This window comes from Opisthocomus hoazin, chromosome 7 (assembly GCF_030867145.1).
Source record: "Opisthocomus hoazin isolate bOpiHoa1 chromosome 7, bOpiHoa1.hap1, whole genome shotgun sequence".
NCBI classification, from domain to species: domain Eukaryota; kingdom Metazoa; phylum Chordata; class Aves; order Opisthocomiformes; family Opisthocomidae; genus Opisthocomus; species Opisthocomus hoazin.
Genome location: NC_134420.1, coordinates 54,836,156 through 54,857,250, shown reverse-complemented (window position 1 = coordinate 54,857,250; position 21,095 = coordinate 54,836,156). Strand labels below are relative to the sequence as shown.

The following is a 21,095-nucleotide window of genomic DNA, read 5'->3' as shown; positions in this document are numbered from 1 at the left end:
ATTAAACCATAATAAAACGTCCCTGTTAGAGTCTTAACAACTTCAAGAGAAAGGATTGTAAACTCAAAGATCATCCTAGACGTAATCCCTCAGGTACTCAACAATTGCAGGACCTGAAAACAGGTTCTGTTGAGTTGGATTTTTATCCCACTGGAAGATATCAGAGATTTACACTAAAAAAAATGAGACTGTACTGAAAACAGACAATTCAAATCCAGACCTTTGTGAAACTCAGGCATGTCAGATCCAGCTTCAGCCCACTAGTGAGATAAAGTCTGTAGCTGTGTTTCACTGACGGACAGGGATCTTTGGATCTGGACTCTAGTCCAGTTAACAGAAACTCTAAAACAAGAGGCATGTGCTTAACTGTCCTCCAAGAACTACTGCCCAGATTGTCACAGATAAGCAGACTCCTGACTGTGGTCTGCATCCCACTGTTTGGAGTTAGGTCTTAAAATACCTTTGAAAAACTTCTCCTTATAGCTGTGGATCACTTTCTCATGCTTCAGATGTGGCTTCACTTGTGCCAAGTTCTGCTCATCGTGTTAAAGGAGGTAGAACCAGTGACTGAGATGAGCCAACTGAGCTTGCCCTGTTGGGACCCAAAGCGGCAGCTCAGCTCCCTGTGTCCAGCCTAAGCCTGGAACGTGAGCAAAACCCAGGTGCTCCCAGAACCAAAGCAAAGCTGGCTCCTGGCTGTGAGGGTGGGAAGGGAATGGCTTATGGACGCACTTTCTGGTGGGTCTTGCACTGATTTTTGAGGGTTGGAATGTGTGACCCAAACCTTCACAGCACGGTCTGGCATGTGCTGTTAGGCTGACTGACACCAATGCGGTCATGGACAGGCTCTGATCTGACCAAATTACATATACATGTTTTCAAGAATGCCCATGTTCACCCCTCCACTGAGGGATGGGTTCACCTCTCCCTCGAGGGATCTGACACCTGGTCACTGCAGCCTTGGCAAGTGCCTGACTACCAGAAAAATGATATTGCCAAGGAAAAAAAGTGGTTTGTTTTCATTAGCCAAGCAGAATTAAATGAAAAAGCAAAGAAACTGCATAAATTATGAAAATTAAATTAGATTTTCTTTACTTTCATTATCTAAGTAGTTTCATATAATAAATGTATTCTAAAATATGACTTTCAGCCAATGGTATTTACTTTATTAAAAACAGACTGATTTTATTGAGTGTACAATGCTTAATAGCTCGTCCAAGCTACTTTATTCTGCAATTTTAAATGAATTCTTTGAGCTTTTTTCAAAATAAGAAACTTGGCTTTTTGACAGAATAGTCCTTAACTCACACTTAAGATACTGCCAGGAGCTGTGATGATGACTTTTGTCAGGTATTGTTTTCTTTCAGAAGAATGGAGTCATCGTGATATGAATGCAGAGTTCTTTTTGCCATTTGTGTAAATAAATAGAAAAGCACCAGCACATCACTGCTAAGTGTCCCCAAACAGTTACATTTCAAGGCTCAGTAGTACCACTGTGATATAAACCAGGAGAACGGTATAATGAGAACATGTTTTAGAGAAGTAATTTAACCATAAGAAAATTCTACTGGCATGTGCAGGTGCCAATTTTAAAAGCAACCCTCCACGCATATTTGGAAGATTATATCTACCTGCTTTAGAAGCTGGACTAGTTACTTGCAAACTCCCTTCTATGAATCAAAAAGCTAGTTCTTTCCATATCAATTAATTTCTGGTTTAGAGCCTTTCTTTTTCAATATCATAACTAGGTACCTGAAACTGTGATTTCTGTCAGACGAAATTCCAGCTGGAAAACTACTGAAGTTTACAAAATTTTCTTTGTAATTAGGAAAGAGCTGGGACCACGTGTCTCATTTCTAAGAACAGAGAGAAGAATGCTACCTGTTTCCTTCTCCAGCTTACACAGTGGCATTAACTCCAGTCCATGGAGGCTGAGCTGTGATGGTTCTGCTTAGCCCTGGCCTCTAAATCTCTCCGTGGCTCGTGAATATAGGACTGGGGTTCCTGGTCACAGGGAGCAGAAATATTATCAGGATGAGGTTCAGATGCAGCTCGACTTGGTGATGATGAAGTCATCACTCTCACAACCTGTTTGAAGCGAGTTGGTAGAGTTTTAACTTACAGTAGATATTGCTATTGACAGTAAGCAAGCAGGAGCAGGACACTGCCTGAAGTTTCAACAAACGGTTCAAGTGAATGCTTGAATTCTTTTTCCAACCAAAACAGATGTTTTAGCAGGAGAATGTGGTGTGATTGGTACAGAGCCTGTTACTGGGACATAGAGCTTCTAGGTTTCAGCTAGCCTCTAGGTTTCAACCAGGACTCTAAACTAGCCACCTCAAAGCAGTGCAGATAGGAAACCAGAAGAATTTTTATTACACTATAAAAACAAGTCTTGCATAAGCAAGCAAAATCTGCCCATCACACCTGTCATTTTTCACAGGAGGATGTCAACATAAAATGTAGGTGGAGCAATGTACTGCTTGCCGGGGGAATCGGCTGAAAGCAAACAAAGGAGTGGAAGATGGGATAGTGTCTCGTCCCCTGTGTGTGTCGTGTCCCCTCCCCCCCCCACCCCAGTCAAAATAACTCAGGAATTCAGAGATATGATATGGCTTGCAATGAAATATACTGGCTCCACTGAAATTCCTTATAAACTGAAATAGGCCTTTTCTCTCAGGGCTCTCAAAGAGATTGTCATACTTTCCTGGTCTTCCAATAATGTCCAGTGATGTTTCCATAGGAATGGCAGAGTGAGTTGCTTCTACTCTTTTTAATATTGCACTGCGCAAAATAAAAATTAGATATGAGACAGGTCCCTGCATTGGAAGCTACTGAAGGTGAAGGGTTCTGGAGCAGAGGCTTGCGCCGAGGGACCCTTTCTCCGGTGGCAAAACCGCAGCGGCGAGGCGGCAAAAAGCGCCGAGAGAGAGAAAGGAGACCCCAGCCCCCACCCCCACCCGCCCCCTGAGCGGGAAAGCGGGAAGTGCCAACGAGCGGCAGCTCTGACTCAGCGGGGGCGGAGTCGAGTGTGACAGCGGCCAAACCCCCTCAGGGATAAGAGCAGCCCCAGGGAGCGCGGGCGACCAGGAGCGCGGGAGAACAGAGGCGGCGCAGCAGCCCGGGAGCGGCGCAGCAGCCCGGGAGCGGCGCAGCAGCCCGGGAGCGGCGCAGCAGCCCGGGAGCGGCGCAGCAGTTCGCGCAGGCAGGGCGAGCGGGGAAGGCGACAGGCAGGGTGCAGCCGCCCCTCCTAGCAACTCAAGTAGTGGGCAGGAGATATTCTAACCATGGTTACCACCCGTGGTAAAGCTGTTGCTTGAAGGAGTGTGGGGATCCAGACGGAGGCCCCACGCAAGAACGCGGGTGTCCAGGTCTCTGGCTGCAGGGAGTGCCTGAGCCTGGCACCCGTACCGGAGGACAGCAGAGACAACGGCTGTGTTCGGTGCGAGCAGGTGAATGACCTGCTCGGCCTGGTGGCAGAGCTGAAGGAGGCAGTGGAGAGGCTGAGGAGCATCCGGGAGTGTGAGAGGGAGATCGACTGGTGGAGCCGCACCCTGCCCTCCCTGAGGCAGCGGCAGCAGGAAGCGGCTCCACAGAAAGCAGAGAACCCCCTACCCTCTTGCCACCGAGCAGAAAGAGGGGGCCTAAGAGATGGGGGGGGCATGGAAACGGGTCCCAGCTCGAGGGGGCAAGCAAATCTCCCCCCGGCCTCCCTCACCGGCCCAGTTGCCCTTAAGCAACAGATATGGGGCTCTGGAATGTGAGGGACTGGCCACAGAGGATGTGGGTGAAGGTGAAGCTCCATCCAGGGGGTTGCCTAGAACGAGTCAGACAGCCCCAAGAATTACGACTGCCTCAACTAAGAAAAAAAGGAGGGTCATTGTCATAGGCGATTCCCTTCTGAGGGGAACAGAGGGCCCGATCTGCCGACCGGACCCATCCCAACAGGGAAGTCTGCTGCCTCCCTGGGGCCCGGGTTAGGGATGCTGCGAAGAAACTCCCTGGTCTGGTGCGGCCTTCTGATTACTACCCCCTCTTGGTAATGCAGGTTGGCGGGGACGAAATAGCAGAAAGAAGTCCCAAGGCCATCAAAAGGGACTTCAGGGCACTGGGGCGACTGGTTGAGGGATCAGGGGCGCAGGTGGTGTTTTCCTCCATCCCATCAGTGGCAGGGAACAGCACTGAAAGGGGCAGGAAAACTCACCTGGTTAACAGGTGGCTCAGGGACTGGTGCCATCAGTCAAATTTTGGTTTCTTTGATCATGGGGATGTGTACACAGCACCGGGCTTGCTGGCAACAGGTGCATCGCAGATATCTCAAAGGGGGAAAAGAATTCTTGGCCACGAGCTGGCGGGGCTCATTGAGAGGGCTTTAAACTAGGTTCGAAGGGGGAAGGGGATATTGCCCAGCTCACTAGGGATGAGCCTAGGCTTGGAGTGCCAAGGCCAGGGGTGAGATTGACAGCCCAGCTCAAATGTGTTTACACCAATGCACGTAGCATGGGCAATAAACAGGAGGAGCTGGAAGCCATTATACAGCAGGACGGCTACGACTTGGTCACCATCACAGAAACGTGGTGGGACAACTCGCATGACTGGCATGCTGTCATAGATGGCTACAGACTCTTTAGGAAGGACAGACCAACAAGGAGAGGTGGGGGAGTTGCTCTATATGTGAGGGAGCAAGTAGAATGCATTGAGCTTGGCCTGGGGGCAAATGAGGAACAAGTTGAAAGCTTGTGGGTTAGAATTAAGGGACAGGCTCATAAGGGTGACATTACAGTGGGTGTGTACTACAGGCCACCTGACCAGGAGGAGGAAATTGATGAGGCCTTCTACAGGCAGCTGCAAGCAGCCTCACAGTCACAGGCCCTGGTTCTCATGGGGGACTTCAACCACCCTGACATCAGCTGGGAAGACCATACAGCTAGGCAGGCGCAATCCAGGAGGTTCCTACAGAGCATCGATGATAACTTTCTGATGCAAGTGGTGGAGGAACCAACAAGGAAAGGCGCGCTGCTGGACCTTGTGTTAACAAACAAGGAGGGACTGGTGGAGGATGTGAAGGTCGGAGGTAGACTCAGCTGCAGTGACCATGAAATGGTCGAGTTCAGGATCCTGCGTGGAGGAAGCAGGGCGATAAGCAGGATCAAAACCCTGGACCTCAGGAGGGCTGACTTTGCCCTCTTCAAGGAGCTACTCGGAGGAATCCCGTGGGCCAGGGCTCTCGAAGGCAGGGGGGTCCATGAGTGCTGGTCGCTCTTTAAACAACACTTCTTCCATGCACAGGAGCAATGCATCCCCCTGAGAAAGAAATCTAGCAAAGGAGGCAGGAGACCTGCATGGTTAAACAAGGAGCTTCTAGCGGAGATCAGGCAGAAGAGAAAGGTCCATGGAATGTGGAAAGAGGGACAGGCCACTTGGGAAGAGTACAGAAACGTGGTGAGAGCATGCAGGGATGCGACGAGGAAGGCCAAAGCCCACCTGGAATTGAAGCTGTCAAGGGATGTCAAAAACAACAAGAAGGGCTTCTTCAACTACATCAGCAGCAAAAGGAAGGCTAGGGACAACGTGGGGCCGCTGCTGAATGAGGCGGGTGTCCTGGTGACGGAGGATGTGGAGAAGGCAGAGCTACTGAATGCCTTCTTTGCTTCAGTCTTCAGTGCTAAGACTGGCCCTCAGGAATCTCAGGCCCTGGAGGTAAGAGAAGAAGCCTACAAAGAGGACGACTTTCCCTTGGTCAAGGAGGACTGTGTGAGGGATCGCTTAAATGATCTGGATGGCCACAAATCCATGGGCCCCAATGGAATGCACCCACGAGTGCTGAGGGAGCTGGCGGATGTCATTGCTGAGCCACTCTCCATCATCTTTGAGAGGTCCTGGAGGACAGGAGAGGTGCCCGAGGACTGGAGAAAGGCCAATGTCACTCCAATCTTCAAAAAGGGCAAGAAGGAGGGAACTACAGGCTGGTCAGCCTCACCTCCATCCCGGGAAAGGTGATGGAGCAGCTTATCCTGGAGGCCATCATGAAGCAAGTGGAGGAAAAGAAGTTTATCAGGAGTAGTCAGCATGGATTCACCAAGGGGAAATCATGCCTGACCAATCTGATAGCTTTCTACGATGACATGACTGGCTGGGTAGATGAAGGGAGAGCCGTGGATGTTGTCTACCCGGACGTCAGCAAGGCTTTCGACACAGTCTCCCATGATATCCTTCTAAGGAAGCTCAGGAAGTGTGGGCTGGACGAGTGGTCGGTGAAGTGGATAGAGAACTGGCTGAATGGCAGAACTCAGAGGGTTGTCATCAGCGGCGCTGATTCTAGTTGGAGGCTGGTAACAAGTGGTGTCCCCCAGGGGTCAGTACTGGGCCCAGTCTTGTTTAACTTCTTCATCAACGACCTGGATGAAGAGTTAGAATGTACCCTCAGCAAGTTTGCTGATGACACAAAACTGGGAGGTGTGGTAGACACACCAGAAGGCTGTGCTGCCATTCAGCGTGACCTGGATAGGCTGGAAAGCTGGGCAGAGAGGAACCTGATGAGGTTCAACAAAGCCAAATGCAGGGTCCTGCACCTGGGGAGTAACAACCCCATGCACCAGTACAGGCTCGGGGCGGACCTGCTGGAGAGCAGCTCTGCGGAGAGGGACCTGGGTGTCCTGGTGGACGACAGGTTAACCATGAGCCAGCAGTGTGCCCTGGCTGCCAAGAAAGCCAATGGAATCCTGGGGTGCATCAAGAAGAGTGTGGCCAGCAGGTCGAGGGAGGTTCTCCTTCCCCTCTATACTGCCCTGGTGAGGCCTCATCTGGAGTACTCTGTCTGGTTCTGGGCTCCCCAGTTCAAGAAAGATGAGGAGCTACTGGAGAGAGTCCAGCGGAGGACTACAAGGATGGTGAGGGGACTGGAACATCTCTGCTATGAGGAGAGGCTGTGGGAGCTGGGCTTGTTCAGCCTGAAGAAGAGAAGGCTGCGAGGGGACCTTATAAATGCTTACAAATATCTAAAGGGTGGGCGTCAGGAGGATGGGGCCAAGCTCTTTTCAGTGGTGCCCAGCGACAGGACAAGGGGCAATGGGCACAAACTGAGGCACAGGAAGTTCTGTCTGAACATGAGGAAGAACTTCTTCCCTCTGAGGGTGACGGAGCACTGGAACAGGCTGCCCAGGGAGGTTGTGGAGTCTCCTTCTCTGGAGATATTCAAGACCCGCCTGGACAAGGTCCTGTGCAGCCTGCTGTAGGTGACCCTGCTTCGGCAGGAAGGTTGGACTAGATGACCCACAGAGGTCCCTTCCAACCCCTACTATTCTGTGATTCTGTGATTGATATTACAGCCAGGATTGTCTGAAATCACATTCAAGGTTTTGATTGTTTCTTTCCTTTTTAAGGAAAACCTGTCCTGCTCTGTCACTGGTGAGGTGCCGTGTTTCATTTAACAACCCATACTTGTCCCTTTTGAATGCCTAAGATGGTATTTTGTACGAATATTAGTGTGCTTGTTCACAGGGAGATTTTCTCTCCCCCCGCTTCAAGAAGGCTGATGGATTCGAGCCTTTGCAAAGATGCTAATACTCGGTCAGATTTCCCAGCAGCCTCGTGCAGCTATTATTCCAAGAGGCATCACCTTAAAGGCGTGGAGAGCAAGCATTACGGTTAATGCAGTTTGGCAAGTCAGTGTAATATTCACTGCATTACCTTGACATGGTTTAATGGCATGAGCAGCATGCACTCCGTGTCAGAGAAAATTACCTGTTGACCCTTGCTGTAGCTTGATGCCTGTTCTTAACTGGATAGCTATGAAATGGTGTGGAAAATCTTATATGATCTCTCCTCCCCTCCGGCTGTGTCCCATAGGGAACCCATTTCCTACCAGCTTGCCTATTAAAAAAAAAGAAACTTGCTTTGGTGTTTTCATTTGCTACAGTATTATTTCATACACACAGCAGAGCTGCCCAGTGAGCCTTTCTCCTGGCCTACCCTCCTAATGAAAAGATAAACCAATAATGGAATTGAATACAGAAAGAATTACGGAGAGGGAAACACAAAGGGACTTTTCTTATTGTGACGGGAAACAGGGACTGTGGCAGTCCCTTAGCAGGAAGCAGTCTCAGTCCAGTCTCAGGAAATTCCTTCTTCGCTCGGGAAACAGACTGGCGCAGTGAGCACACAGGTGATTTTTACAGCTGTGTAATGTGAGAGGACTAAATTTTACCCCTCTGTGTGAATAAATAGATTAATTGTGAGTGACAGCCAGAAAATGAATTTCATGTTCTTGAAAGACACTCGATGACATCAAAATCCTCTCTTGGTTCACAGCAGAGGCACGTCATTTTCCAAGGACCTCACCTGTGACCAAGGAACCAAATCGGTAAGCAGTGCTGTAAATGTGCAGGGCAAATCAATTTATTACTTGGCTTGTCTGCTCAGACTGCCAGGAAGATTCCCAGCCAGTGCCAGCCCCACCGATGGCTCCTGAAGTGCACACAGCTTGAGAGATGTGACCACCCAACTTACCACTCAAGAGATGGTTCTTCCCTTACTTTGGTGGGAATTTAGGCAACTGGCTGGGGCGGGTCTTTGGAGCCTCACGTGCTGACCCAGCAAACTCATCCCTTTGGACTTTGTCTCCTCCTCATTGCCAGGAGACTTACTGTTCCGACATCTCCATCTCATCTCCAGCAGGAACATTTCACTTGGGCAGCTCACTTGCCCAGCACAGGAGGTTTTGCTGTGGGAGGGAGGCAGCTGGGTGCAACACAATGGAGGAATACGCTATCAGACACTGCTGCCCCTGCTCACCGCCTCGTGCCCTGGGTCCTAACCCACGCCAGGGCCGGGGAGCTCAGGAGCACGACCACTCTGTGCCCCAAGGCACGAGCATGTCTACCGCGTGGCTAGACGTGAGTAGACTTAGGCTCAAAGCTTCTAAGGGCTTGAAAGCTGTAAGCTGGAGCCTCCGACACAATGAAGTCTAGCATGCCACTCATGCACAGGGGTGCTATTTTTGCAGAGTGTTGTACTCATTAGGCATGACTGTCAGTGCCTGAAAAAGGTGGAAAACAGTAAAAAGGCAGGTCCTCAGTACGTCCCTTTGATGTCTCAGGTAACATGAAAGGCAGCCTATGCCACTGTTCTGGTACAGTGACATTAAAAAAATCAAAAAAGAGAGAGAAATCATCGACCATAGAGGAGATCTCCGCAATCTGGCAGTGCTCCCGCTCCACAAAGCTACTTTTCTGGTTTCTCCCATTAGCCCAGCTGCAATATGTGCAGAACCAGATTACTTAATCAGGACCGAATATTAACATTCACAGCATTAATGTTTTGGGGCCCTCAAAATGAAGAGCACTAACAGAAAAATCTTTTCAACCCTTTCATATGAAACCCCACCGTTCTGAACTGACAAAAATAAATGCAGTGAGCTTTCAGTGATATTGCACCACATAAAAAGGTTATTAAAAATGTATTTGAAGGACTAGCTTTGTCAATACTAATGCACTAAAGAAACGGAGGGTTTCCCAGCTCAGGCACTGCTGTACAGACTTAGTGAGTGGGTGATTACTGCAATAATAGATCTTGGTAGCTTAAGTTAGAGAAGCATTTTTAGACTTCACATGCAAAGAATTGCCCTCTGTTATGAAAAGATGGGGTACTCCGTAACATTGAGGTGAAATAAGAATATGTGTTTAAAGGAATATTGCCAAGTAGATATTGGTTCGGCTCTGAAAATGTGTTTGAAAGATGGGGGGGAAGAGATAAAATAGAGCAGTGTGGAGGAATGGAAGCGTACTGGTAGGAATGAAAATGGTTTATTGATTTATTTGTTGATTCTTATTTCCATAGTAATCAGAGGGGTTTTTAGAGATGATCTGTACACTCCCCAAAGTGACGTGAACATAGCAACAAAGTGCCAGCGCATGAAAATTTTAAAGCACTATTAGCTCCACTTTGAGAACCAGATCCATTCCCTTATCTTCAATTCAGACACCTCTGACCTTGCCGTTCATTTTCAGACTAAATAACTGCTCGATCAAGATTCAGTATTCCTACCATGGGGTTTTGGCATGTGTCTTCCAGGACCAAATGAAAACCAGTCAATCTTGGTTTGTTGCTGTAAATGAGCCTAGAATAAAGAGACAGCAAGGAGAGGAAAAGCCAAGCTTTCAAATCCTTACTTTCAGTCATTTAAGATGATGATAAGAGAGGTAAGAATTAATTTTAAATTATCATTGTGGTTTTTTTGACAATACCCTCTTGGAAGAGTGTAGAAAATACTTTACTCCTCCCATTCATATGTGCTGCCACTTGCAGTTCTGTTCTCCTCAGGTGCCACTGCTGATGTATTTCTTTTGGTGTGTGAGGGAAGGTGAACATCTTTCACTCCAGCAGTCAGTCCCTGTTGAATCGAGAAGGTCAGTGCCAACCACCTCAGCTGTGCTGCCAGCTCTCACGAAGTTTTGGTACGATCCTGTCTTTGTGAGTCTCAGCTCCTCAAGAAAGTATCAGCTGCATTCTGTATTGCTTTTTGCAGTGCAAAAATGTCTGCTTTTCCCAGGTTAATTTAATCAGTGGAAGTGCCCATTAGGTCTTGAGTACTGTCCTTCTTAAGGGTGTCAGGGCTTTAAACACTAAACCCAGTAGATTTTTCAAAGAGGGTGCCTTTGTCCTATAGACGGAATCTGGGGCAGCTCTTCCCCTAGGGTCACAGGTCCATCCCCATCAGGACTTCAAAAATCTTCCTGAAATCTTTTTCGGTTGTTACGCCTTAGCAGTGATGTGCGGTAGCAGAAGAACACAACAGAGGTTTAAGAGAATAACATGGCAACATGTAACAAGTTTCCATGAAGCTGGTCTTTTTGGGTGTTTGGGGTTTTTTTGGGGTGTGTGTGTGTTGTTTTTAATAATGCTTAAGTATGTTCTGGACTTCCTGTGCATTGATTCACTTGCATGATAGCCTCCAGTGGGAATTTCACTGACTTCCCCAAGTTCACAGATGGGCATGTGGTAACGCAGGCTGAGCGTGAAAGGGGGCACACAGGAGAAAACTGCACGGTCTTTTACAAGGTAATAGAACTATTTTTCTGTTTTCCAGGGTGTAACACTAATCAAATCAATATTATCTTGATAATGAATAACCTGTACACCTTTTGTTTCCTACAATGTTATTCTCTTAAACTTCCACTGCATTACACACATGCTCATAGACACACAGGTGCACAAAGACACACAGGTACACACACATGTCTATCATAAAATTTTCTGCTGAGATCCCTGCCATCTAGAAAAGCATTAACGTTGCCACTGGCAGTCATCATAGTTTTCAAGATTGAAAAGCCTGCGACCTGGCTTATTATCAAGTATATCTCAGAGAATACCTGTCCCTAGCAAGAAACAACATAACAAATAGTGTCTGATTAATAGACAGATCTGTAAATTTAGCGAGAATACCTTTGTCCTGACGACTAGAAACACAACTTAGGCCTTGTCATTTCCAGAGTAAAGAATTAAGAGGAAGCTCTTAGTGTATTTAAACACTTATATTCACTGAATATTTTCACAATAATTTGACTTCATACCCATGTAATGAATATGGTTCAGTGGAGAAAATGGACCTGCCCCCGGTTGCTTTGTTGACTGTAGCTACTATCTAGCTGCTCCACAGAGCTTTGTTTTCCAAGTGTCAGCAATAATCGGTCAGAGTTTAATTTCAGATTTTACTGCTGTCATTTATTACCAACTATCAGGGGGTTAATGTGAAAATATCCTTTGACAGGAAAACTCTTTGGGCAGGAATCACATATTTATACATCTAGCGCCCAGAGTACTGCAGACTCTGATCCTGCTGTGGACTTTGGTTTTATTTCCACATTATAACATTCTTTACAAGTCTTCTTGAAGCCAAGTCAGGTTTACGAATTATCCCAATGCACCCCTTTCCCACCTGCCGATCCAAGTCTGAATTCTACAGGAACAGGTATTACTACAGAACCGAGACAGGGCCCTGAATATTGCTTTCGGAAAGGCCTGCGACTGGAATTTAAAGCATTTTAGCTGCACGCAGTTTTAAAAAAAAAACAAAAAAAGTTCAGTCCAGCCATAAGCGACCGCAGCTCTTTGCCGGGCACCTGCTGTAACGTGTGCTGCTGGGAGGGGTGACTCCCGGCACCGGCATGGGACCAGGCACACCGGAACGGGTCCGCGGGACGGCCGCCTGCCACCCTTGGGCTCTCCGCCTTCCCGCCCGGATATCCGCAGCCTCTGTGCAGGCGGCTCGCAGGTGCCGGGTGAGAGAACGAGCCGGAAGCCTTCTCTAGGCCCAGCGCCCGGCGCGGCCCAGGGAGGCGGCGAGGCTCGGAGAGCCCCAGGCAGCACCTCCGCCCCTCGGCAGCCTGCCTCGAGCTCCCGGAGGCGGCCGGGCCTTGTCGGCAGAAACCACCCGGCACCGCCTCACACAGCTCGGTCGCCTTTCCCACCTGTTTCGTCCCTCGGCCCCGCGGCGCTGACGGGCGGCAGCCTCCGCTCGGCCTCCCCGCCTCCCCCCGGCCGAGGGGCGGCTGCCGGCGGCCCGCGGGCTCCTCCCGGCGGCGGCCGCGACGCCTCTCTGCAGCGCGGGCCCGGCCGGCGGGGGAGACCCGGCGGGCGGGGGCGCGGGCAGCCCGGCAGGGGGCGGCGGGGAGGCCTCTGCCGCGGCGTTAGGGACGGCGGGGAAGGCACTTCAGAGGCGGCTCCATAGCTCAGTGGTTAGAGCACTGGTCTTGTAAACCAGGGGTCGCGAGTTCGATCCTCGCTGGGGCCTTGGTCAATTTTTAAATGTCAATGCCCCAGCTGAGCAACTCGACTGATTTTGGGGTATTTTGGTGGTAGCGCGTAGGAGAGTGTGCCTGCGTGCTCTGTTGTCTTGTTGTTAAGGGGAATGCGTTGGAAGCAAACCGTTTTGGTAACATCTGAGTGTCAGTTGTAATGCTGGTGGCCCCGTGAAGCCGTGGCTGTGCTCTGTGCTACAGGGCAGTCGGGGGGACAGTGAGCTCCGGGGGACCAGCGTGGGGATGGCCGAGCCATATCTGAACAGCTCACACCACAATCTCCCTGATGAGAGCTCTGGCAAAACGCTCTTCAGGGGTTTAAAAGGAACAAATTGCCCCCGAGTGGAGACTAAACTGGACAGGATTATCTGACTCCTCACAGCTTGTCAGGCAAGCCGAGCTGTTGGCGTTATTTCTGTGCTGGAGGGTGGACAGAGGAGGTGTAATAATTATTCCTTTTTTATTTTTTCTTTTAGGTTATAGAAAGAGCTAGAAACCCCCGCACAAATCCTCTTGAGCGCCACACTTTAAAAACACGCATTCGTGGGTTTTTTTCAGAGATCTGGCGAGAAAGGCATCTAGTTTCTAGCGCTGCAAGCAGCACAGCTGTCGTTACCGACATCGAGCAGGGGAATGCAGAGCCACGCTTTGGCGAGGGGAAAGGACAGCACCTGCAGCACACGTGCTGCAAGGGGCTCAGCCCGCGGCAGGGCAGCTGCCGGAGCCTGTGGCTTCGTGTGTCGAGAAAGACGCGTCGGCTGCGGCGTAGCGCTGCAGAATGCACCGCGCCCTCCCGGCTGCTGCCACAGCTTCTCTCCAGCCTGCTTTCTCTGCTGCGGGTAGCTCAAAGCTGTGGTGAGGCACGGGGCTGTACGAGTTGCCTTTGCCGTGGGGAGGGGAGCAGTGGGCTGGTGGGCCGTTTGCCGCTTACGGCAGGAGTCATGCTACCCCACGAGGCCCAGAAAGCATTTGAATTTGCTGTGCTTTGGGGTTCTTGTGCATCAGAGTTTGCTTGGAATTACTCCTTGCTTGCAGCATTGCCTCTCCGTCCTGTCTGGGAAAACAGTGCTTGGTCCTAATCTCAGTGTTGCCAGCTGACTACCGTCCTAGCCAGCTCCTCGGTTCAGCCATCCTCCCAGAGCCCTCGCGGCAGGTCGGTGGCGGTGGTGATAAAACCTGTCCCTTGAGATGATGGGTTCTCTCCAGAGGTCTGGCTGAAGGCTAGGTGCAGTCTTTCTCTGTTGCCAGAGAGCTGGGCTTTGCCATGACCACCCAGAGCATTATTGGGTCCCTGGGGTGCCACGGGGGCCCTTAAGCAGCAGCCACGTGTGGGCTTATGGAGGGAGGCTGCGTGGTTTGCTTGGTCTCTCATAGGATCACCCAGAATGAACGCGGGAGCTGCCTCTGCAGCGGGGCCTGGCACAGCCTGACGTCACCGGTGTCTGTGTTCAGGGGATGGGGCTGAGACTCTCGGGCTGTGGAAGGGCAGACCATGCATGCTGTGTCCGCTGGCTGCACTCCCCCCGTCCGCAAAACATCCTCGGAACAGGGTCCAGCCATTCCCCTTTGCTGTAGATATAAATATATACAGATAGATAGATAGATAGATAGATCTAGATATATCTATATATCTATCTGTATATGTATCTATATAATATAGATATCTAGATATATCTATATAGATATATATATCTTATATAGATACAGATATATCTATATGTATCTATATATATCTATATCTTACATAAATATAGAGTAATATCTCTATATCTATGTCAATATATATCTATATAAGACATAAATCTATGTAAGATATATATATAAGCCGCCACGGGGGCTTGCCTGAAGTGCCGGCAGGGTGCTGCGTGTGCCGCCACAGCCAGAGGCCTCCAGAGGGAGAGCCGGCTCCTCGCAGCTCGCTTACTGCAGTGTGGTATCATTGTTGCACAGGGAACAGGGAATCAAAGTCAGTGACTGTGAAACTGGCTTGGCCATCACAGGAAAAATGAAATACAAACTCTTTCAATATTCTACACGCTTTAATATTGTACAGATGCTGCCAAAACATCACGAATTTCTAAAAAAACCCAAACAACCTCTCTCCCACCACACCCCAAGCACTTTCAAAATCTAAGATCAATAAAGAATATTTCAATTGTTTAGACAGAAAAGAACTAAAGAAATTCTGACTTGTGTTTCTGGACTTTCTGTAAGTACTTGAATCTTGACGACTTTGGATTTGTGCCAGGGAAGTAATGCCAAAAAGTGAAAATCGAGACTTTTATTTTTCCCTCACCTGATGTGAATACAGCCATCAAGAGTCTTCAATGAACAGTGAAAACATTTACTCATAACAAACTAAGGTGTTAACAGTAGCAGCAAAAAGAAAAATGTGTTTGTCTTCTAAACATACTATTTTTAGTCAGACGTTGCTCTTTTAATTCTGTTCTTCTGATCACTAAAACAATACAAAATTCCTTGTGCGTGACAAGTTATTATGCTCCTGGTCAGGCTCTTCCAGGATGTTCCACACTTTGATGCCTCACCGCTTATTTTTACAAGTTTAATGGTCCTGTTACTTTGTGTAGAGTTCCTTTCATAGAGTGTCAATAACAAATTTGGAAGAGTTGTTTGAGGGTGGGTAGAAAGAAATCTGAACGCCACAATCACCAGCTATAATATTGGTCCAGTCTGGTATATCCTGGCCTCCAAATTGAGCTCTCTCCTTGCCCTTTTTCCTCCTCCTCTGTCAGGAAATCTCTCTTTTTTAAAAGAAAGTAATTAAAAGACTGCTCTTCAAGACCCGATGCAGGCCAAATGCATCCTCAAATGAAGTGGGAGCTCAATGCGTTAGGACTTTGAATGCTGACGTGAGGCAATCTTCACAGGGGAGTAACGGTGGATCAGTCTGTGCTTTCTGGTATTCTTGGGGAAAGACCGTATTTCTGAGACAGCCGTGGAGGGGGAGACAACTAACGAACGCATTTGGCTTCTTGAATGGATGGTATTTGCTGTCATGTTAGCATATGAATAAGGATGCTTAATAAGAACAGGGTCTCTTTGGTAATGAGAAAGTTCGGATTAATTCAATGCACCAGTGTTCACCAGCAGAGTGACTGTGTGTTTTAAAGAAAAGTAAAGCATAATATAAAGTATAATATAAAGTATAAAATATTTCCAGGGAATCCTTCCTAACACTTGAAGAACACAAGAAAAGCAAACAGAAATGTCTTATTGCAGCTCCCCAAGATATTTAACTAACCGTGCAACGTGTGATACCAGTCTTACTTGTGTTTTAGTGTTGATGTCTGTCTAGAGGTTTTGATGGTGCACATCAGCAGAGAGGTGTTGCCTAAGATAAAATATGGTCTTTTTTCCACACCGTTTGTAATGTAATGATGGGAGCACCAGGTCCTGGCAGTACAGAGTCCAGGCATAATACAATACATTTGAATATACAATGAAATGTATAGAGCAGTAGAGGGGAGGGTCCTTCAAAAATCTTCTGTGTCTGATTTGTTATGACTTGAGAATGGATGAAAAAGAGCAAAAGAGTTAGTGTTTAGAAAGGATGGAGCACTGTTCATTTACAATCTGTGCATCTTACATATAGACAAAAACATCCCTGCTGACATGACTAAACTCAATGGACTCTTCAGATTATTACAATATTTAGGCTTTCAGGTGGCCAAAATTAGTATGCAAGTAGAAGGACAAGGTGAAGTTTAAATAGAATTTAGAAATACGACCCTAAAGTATTAGGAAAAGTAAAAAGGTAATTCAACTTTCTTGCCTGCTTCTCTGGGACTGGTTCTCGAGATTTAGCCTGTTCCAGCTTGTCTTAATATGAACATAAATTAATCAGGAGACTGTAAATGGAGAACATTTACTACAAAATAAGGCTCATATCAGCTGTGTCAACCTCTATTCAAAGCAGAGGAGCTGCTCTGCTGGCAACAGAGCAGGCAGAACGCTAACTAATGCTGCATGTGTCTGACTGCCCATCCGTATGTATCTGCTTAATTCTCAGACAGACCCCATCCATAGGCTTCTTGCAAGTAAAGAACATTCATTGCTTCTGAAGATAAACAGAGGAGCGGTTCCTTTCGGTCAACAAGTTACAGACTATTTTTGGACTAGAATGTTGTTGCTTACAATCCCTCTGCTGTATCTGTGAGACTTGCTAATGACTGTGGTGCCTGCACTTGTAAACAGTCTCAAATCACTGTACATTCCCACCTGAAAAGAGTCTGTGAATAAGTCTGCTCATTCATGTAGGTGACCCTGCTTCGGCAGGGGGGTTGGACTAGATGACCCACAGAGGTCCCTTCCAACCCCGAACATTCTGTGATTCTGTGATTCTGTGATTCCCTTCAGAGGACTAGTACTGTTGATCGCATCGCCACAGCAAGAACTTTAATCGATGCCAAAAGCCATTTGTAATAGAAATTATTAAAGAGCAAACCCACAAGGATGAGTATTTCCCACTGCATGTAGCAGCTGTATAGAGACAGCTGTCCCTACCAATGCACTGATATTTTTTTAGATTGATAAGACACAGCACTGAAGCTGCACACAGTTGGATTATGCAATAAAGAGACTGCAATTTTGACATGACCACGTTCTTCTATGGAGGCTTCCTCAAGACAAGGATGTAGCATTTCTGTTTAATTCACATTGAAAGCACTGTGTGTTTTTTTAAAACAAAGTAAAGAACTTGAGAAAGCTTAAATTTAAGATGCCAAAGTGTAATCGCTGAGAGACCTTCCCTGTAGATTAGAAACTCCTCAACTATTTATAATTTTTTAAACATTAAGTAATGTGAGTATCACATTTTATTTGGGCTTGTAATTTTAGAATTATCTGTGTAAGAATCTGGGATGTGCATGTTTAATTTGCAGGGAGGTACATGCAGTTACTACTTGTAACTTGTTTTACTCTAGAGGTTGGATGAAAAAAAATCACCAGGAACTGACTGTGTTCAGGGTATCTGCTGTACTTGTGGAAGTGGGCTTCCATGAAGACCACTGATAGTTCAAAGAGTAAAACCAGATGATCTTTAATATATGGGTTTTTTTAAATCTTGGATTTGCAAAGAAACAATAGTATTTGATGCCAGCTGTCATTCTGGGTGTTATTTGTATTATAGATTGTTCACTGATTTTTGATCACTGCTCGGTTAAACTGCAAATATTTTTAGGGAATCGGTAAGGGTTTTGCTTTCTGGTGCAGAGAGCCCTGCCTTTGGTAACATACCCTTCCAGCTGGCAGGCTACTAAGAAGAGGTATGAGAAAGTTCTTCCTGCTTCTTTTATGTTTTGAACAGACGGGGTTTTTTTCCTATGATTTTTATATTTTTCCTGATACTTAAGGAGTTTCCTGGGCTCTGCAGATCTATTCTCCCATGAGGCTGATGGAAATGCTGGTATATTTGAGTCCTCTTTCAACTAATAATAGCAGCCATCATTCAGTGTAAAAATTCAAAAATGACAGTCACGGTGCACGTGCAGCAGATCTCCAGGGCACTCAGATGTGTGCGTGCCAGCAGAGTGTTCCCTTCAGATTGCAAAGGAGGGCCATTTGAGTCTACCAGATTTTTTTTAGTTAGCCAGGCTGGATTTATTGGGGAAAACAGCTCGCTCAGATGTTGTAATTAACTGCTTAATAACTGCAGGCTTCTTACCAGCAGAACAGTGGGAACAAAACTGGAAAGTGCTGTCGTGACTGTTCTAAAATCACCTGGTTGCCCCTTGAAAACACCTCTGCTGAGTGCTGGCCTGAGTGCTGCGTCTCTGCTGCCTGCTCTGCATGGTCGGAGGGGAAGCATGTCTGCTTTTTTCAAAACCAGGCCATACTTCTAAGGCTCTGTGGCAACTTTTGTATTGCCATTGATGTGATTCCCAGAAGTGGTGAAATACCTGAGCGAGCTGTAGCTTGTCCATGGTAGGTATCAATATCTGGGAAAATGCATCGATCTGGAGTTCAGGAGCCTGATGCTCGACTCAGTGTCCAGCACCACAGGCTGGCTTTTTCAGCCCAAGCTGAGCCTCTCATGCTTTGCTGCAGCTGTACCTTATGGCTGGTTTTTGAAAGCTTGAGCTCACTGAGTCCAACGCGCAGCCTGTGAACCTGAGCTGGTCCTTCTGGGCTCCTGCTCCCCACTTGCTGAAGCGGTTTGCTTGTTCCAGGTTTGAGCCAGGGAGAAACCCAAAACGTGGGCCTTGTGGATGATAAAGGAGTTCATGCTTGATGGAGAGCCTGAGTCCTGAGCGAGCACAGCAACAGAGGGGTAACTGAAGACAGTTGCTAGTTGTGACATGCTGCAACACCACTGCTGCTTGTTTAGCTTAAAAATGTCAGTCAGCCAATTAGCTCAGTGAAGCTTTTCAAAACACTGCCTGTGAGGTTATTATAATTAAAGTTCTAACACAAATAGCCCACATTCCAAGTTCTGAGAGCAGAGAAGAAATCTCAACACAGGGCTGAGTCTGGATCTGATAGAAACTGTGCAGATAAACCCTCTACATTGGAATAATGGATTTTTAGTGTTTAGTCTTCACTGTGATTTTCATCTCTCTTCACCATTCAGCAGAGCTCGCTTGGCATGACAGCATGTCTGCTGAATTCCCCTCCAGCCAGCCAGTGAAAAAGCAGACTGCAGGTGTCCCTCATAAACTGTATGCTGTAACAGCCCCATATAGCGCAGACAGGCTGTGCTCTGGATGTGCTTCAGGGGCGAGGGGAACTTGCTGTGCCGCTGTGCAGGGGCATTAGTGACTGCATTCAAGCACAGCAACATCTATCATGAAGAATCCATTCTTACTTCTCCCCTCAGAGCTGCAAAGTGCCAGGGGCCAGCTGCCCTCAAACAGAGTTGATAAACACATCTGAGGAAATATCAGGCTGGTTCAAGCAAACCTAATACTCCTAAACCACCACTGATAGGAGCCCATATCTCATCCAGCCCTCCATGATGCTGCTGAAACAGCTTGAGCCTCTGATCCAGCATGTCTTTTATCCATTCCTCCATCCTCCCCTGGGCTTTCCACACATCCTTGCTCTGTTGGTTTCATGCTGTTTTGACCCTTCATTTGCATTTATCTCTTACTGTTCTAATCTGCTTTTTAAAAGCCGGTCTTCAATTTATATCTCTTTGTTCCTTTATCCCTCCACAAAAGCCATTAGATGGGTTTTTTCAACACACTCTCACGGACAAGTTCAATCTTTATAAAAAAATGCACCCCCTAAAAATAGATAGATTTTCCTGTGATGATTTTCCAGTATAATTTTTTTTTTTGCAAGACATTTATTTCCCACTATTCCAGCATTTTCAATGTCATTTAATATTCAGCTTGGCTTTTCTGCTTCCTCAAGGGCTCAGTTTCCTTGTGGCAAAGAAAGAGAATCCAGGTGAAGATGTAATGCAGCTGGACAATTAGCCACTAAAAATAGTTTGCTGAAGGTCTGGGCAATACAGAGACCTCTATAAAGATCAGAGTTGCAGATGGTATAGATTCAGGCTGACTAGTTTGTTCGATCCTCTGCTAAACGATTTACCAAGGCTGCTTTTTAATAAACCTTCCTGAACCAACTGTATTCTCCTGCTACCAATAATCCCCACTTGTAAATACAGTTGCCCATCACAGACTTAGAGAGTTTAGTTAGAAGAGTTTAAGTTAGAAATAAAATCCTAGAATGAGATTATGGTGATATCTGTATTGCTTTGTCTCATAAAATGTATGCCATATTTGCTGAAGTCAAAAGGACGTAGAATCACAGAATCATAGAATGTTTTGGACCCCTAAAGGTCATCTAGTCCAACCCCCCCGCAGCGAGCAGGGACACCACTAACTAGATCAGGTTGCTCAGAGCCCTGTCCAACCTGGTCTTGAATGTTTCCAGGGATGGGGCCTACATCAGCATCAGTTACTTCATGGCAGTTGAATTAAAGTCATGTAACTGAGTAGGTAAACTTAAAGTCCAGTGGCACTGAGTTACTGAGAATTTGTGACCTACTTCTTTCAGCTGTGCCTCTTGGTTCACTGTGTTTCATTCAAATGAAAGCAATGTCAGTTCACTTATATCCTTTGTGTTCTGTGGTGGCATCCTCAGTCAGCATTTTACTCATACCTACATCAAAGCTTCCACTGACTTCACCTGGAAGAAATGCTGGCGAGATGCTAAGTAAGGACTTCAGTGTTTGGCTCTCAGCGATGACAAGTCCATCAGCCCATATGCAGAAAATGTACGGATAGAAGGAAGTGTATTGACGCTGAAGGTCAGTGAAGTGCAAGACTA

At 47.2% G+C, this 21,095-nt stretch overlaps 1 long non-coding RNA gene and 1 other non-coding gene across 2 annotated transcripts; one reads left to right on the top strand and one right to left on the bottom strand.

Moving 5' to 3' along the window:
* Positions 1-9,822: 9,822 nt before the first annotated feature.
* On the bottom strand, positions 9,823-12,549 carry LOC142361971 (uncharacterized). Its single transcript, XR_012764556.1, has 3 exons — positions 12,468-12,549; positions 10,245-10,390; positions 9,823-10,117 (listed from the first exon to the last, which is right to left on the bottom strand). It is a non-coding gene; the product is annotated as an uncharacterized LOC142361971 (long non-coding RNA).
* A 168-nt stretch (positions 12,550-12,717) lies between these two features.
* TRNAT-UGU (transfer RNA threonine (anticodon UGU)) lies at positions 12,718-12,790 on the top strand. Its single transcript has one exon. It is a non-coding gene; the product is annotated as a tRNA-Thr (tRNA).
* The last annotated feature ends 8,305 nt before the right edge of the window (positions 12,791-21,095 follow it).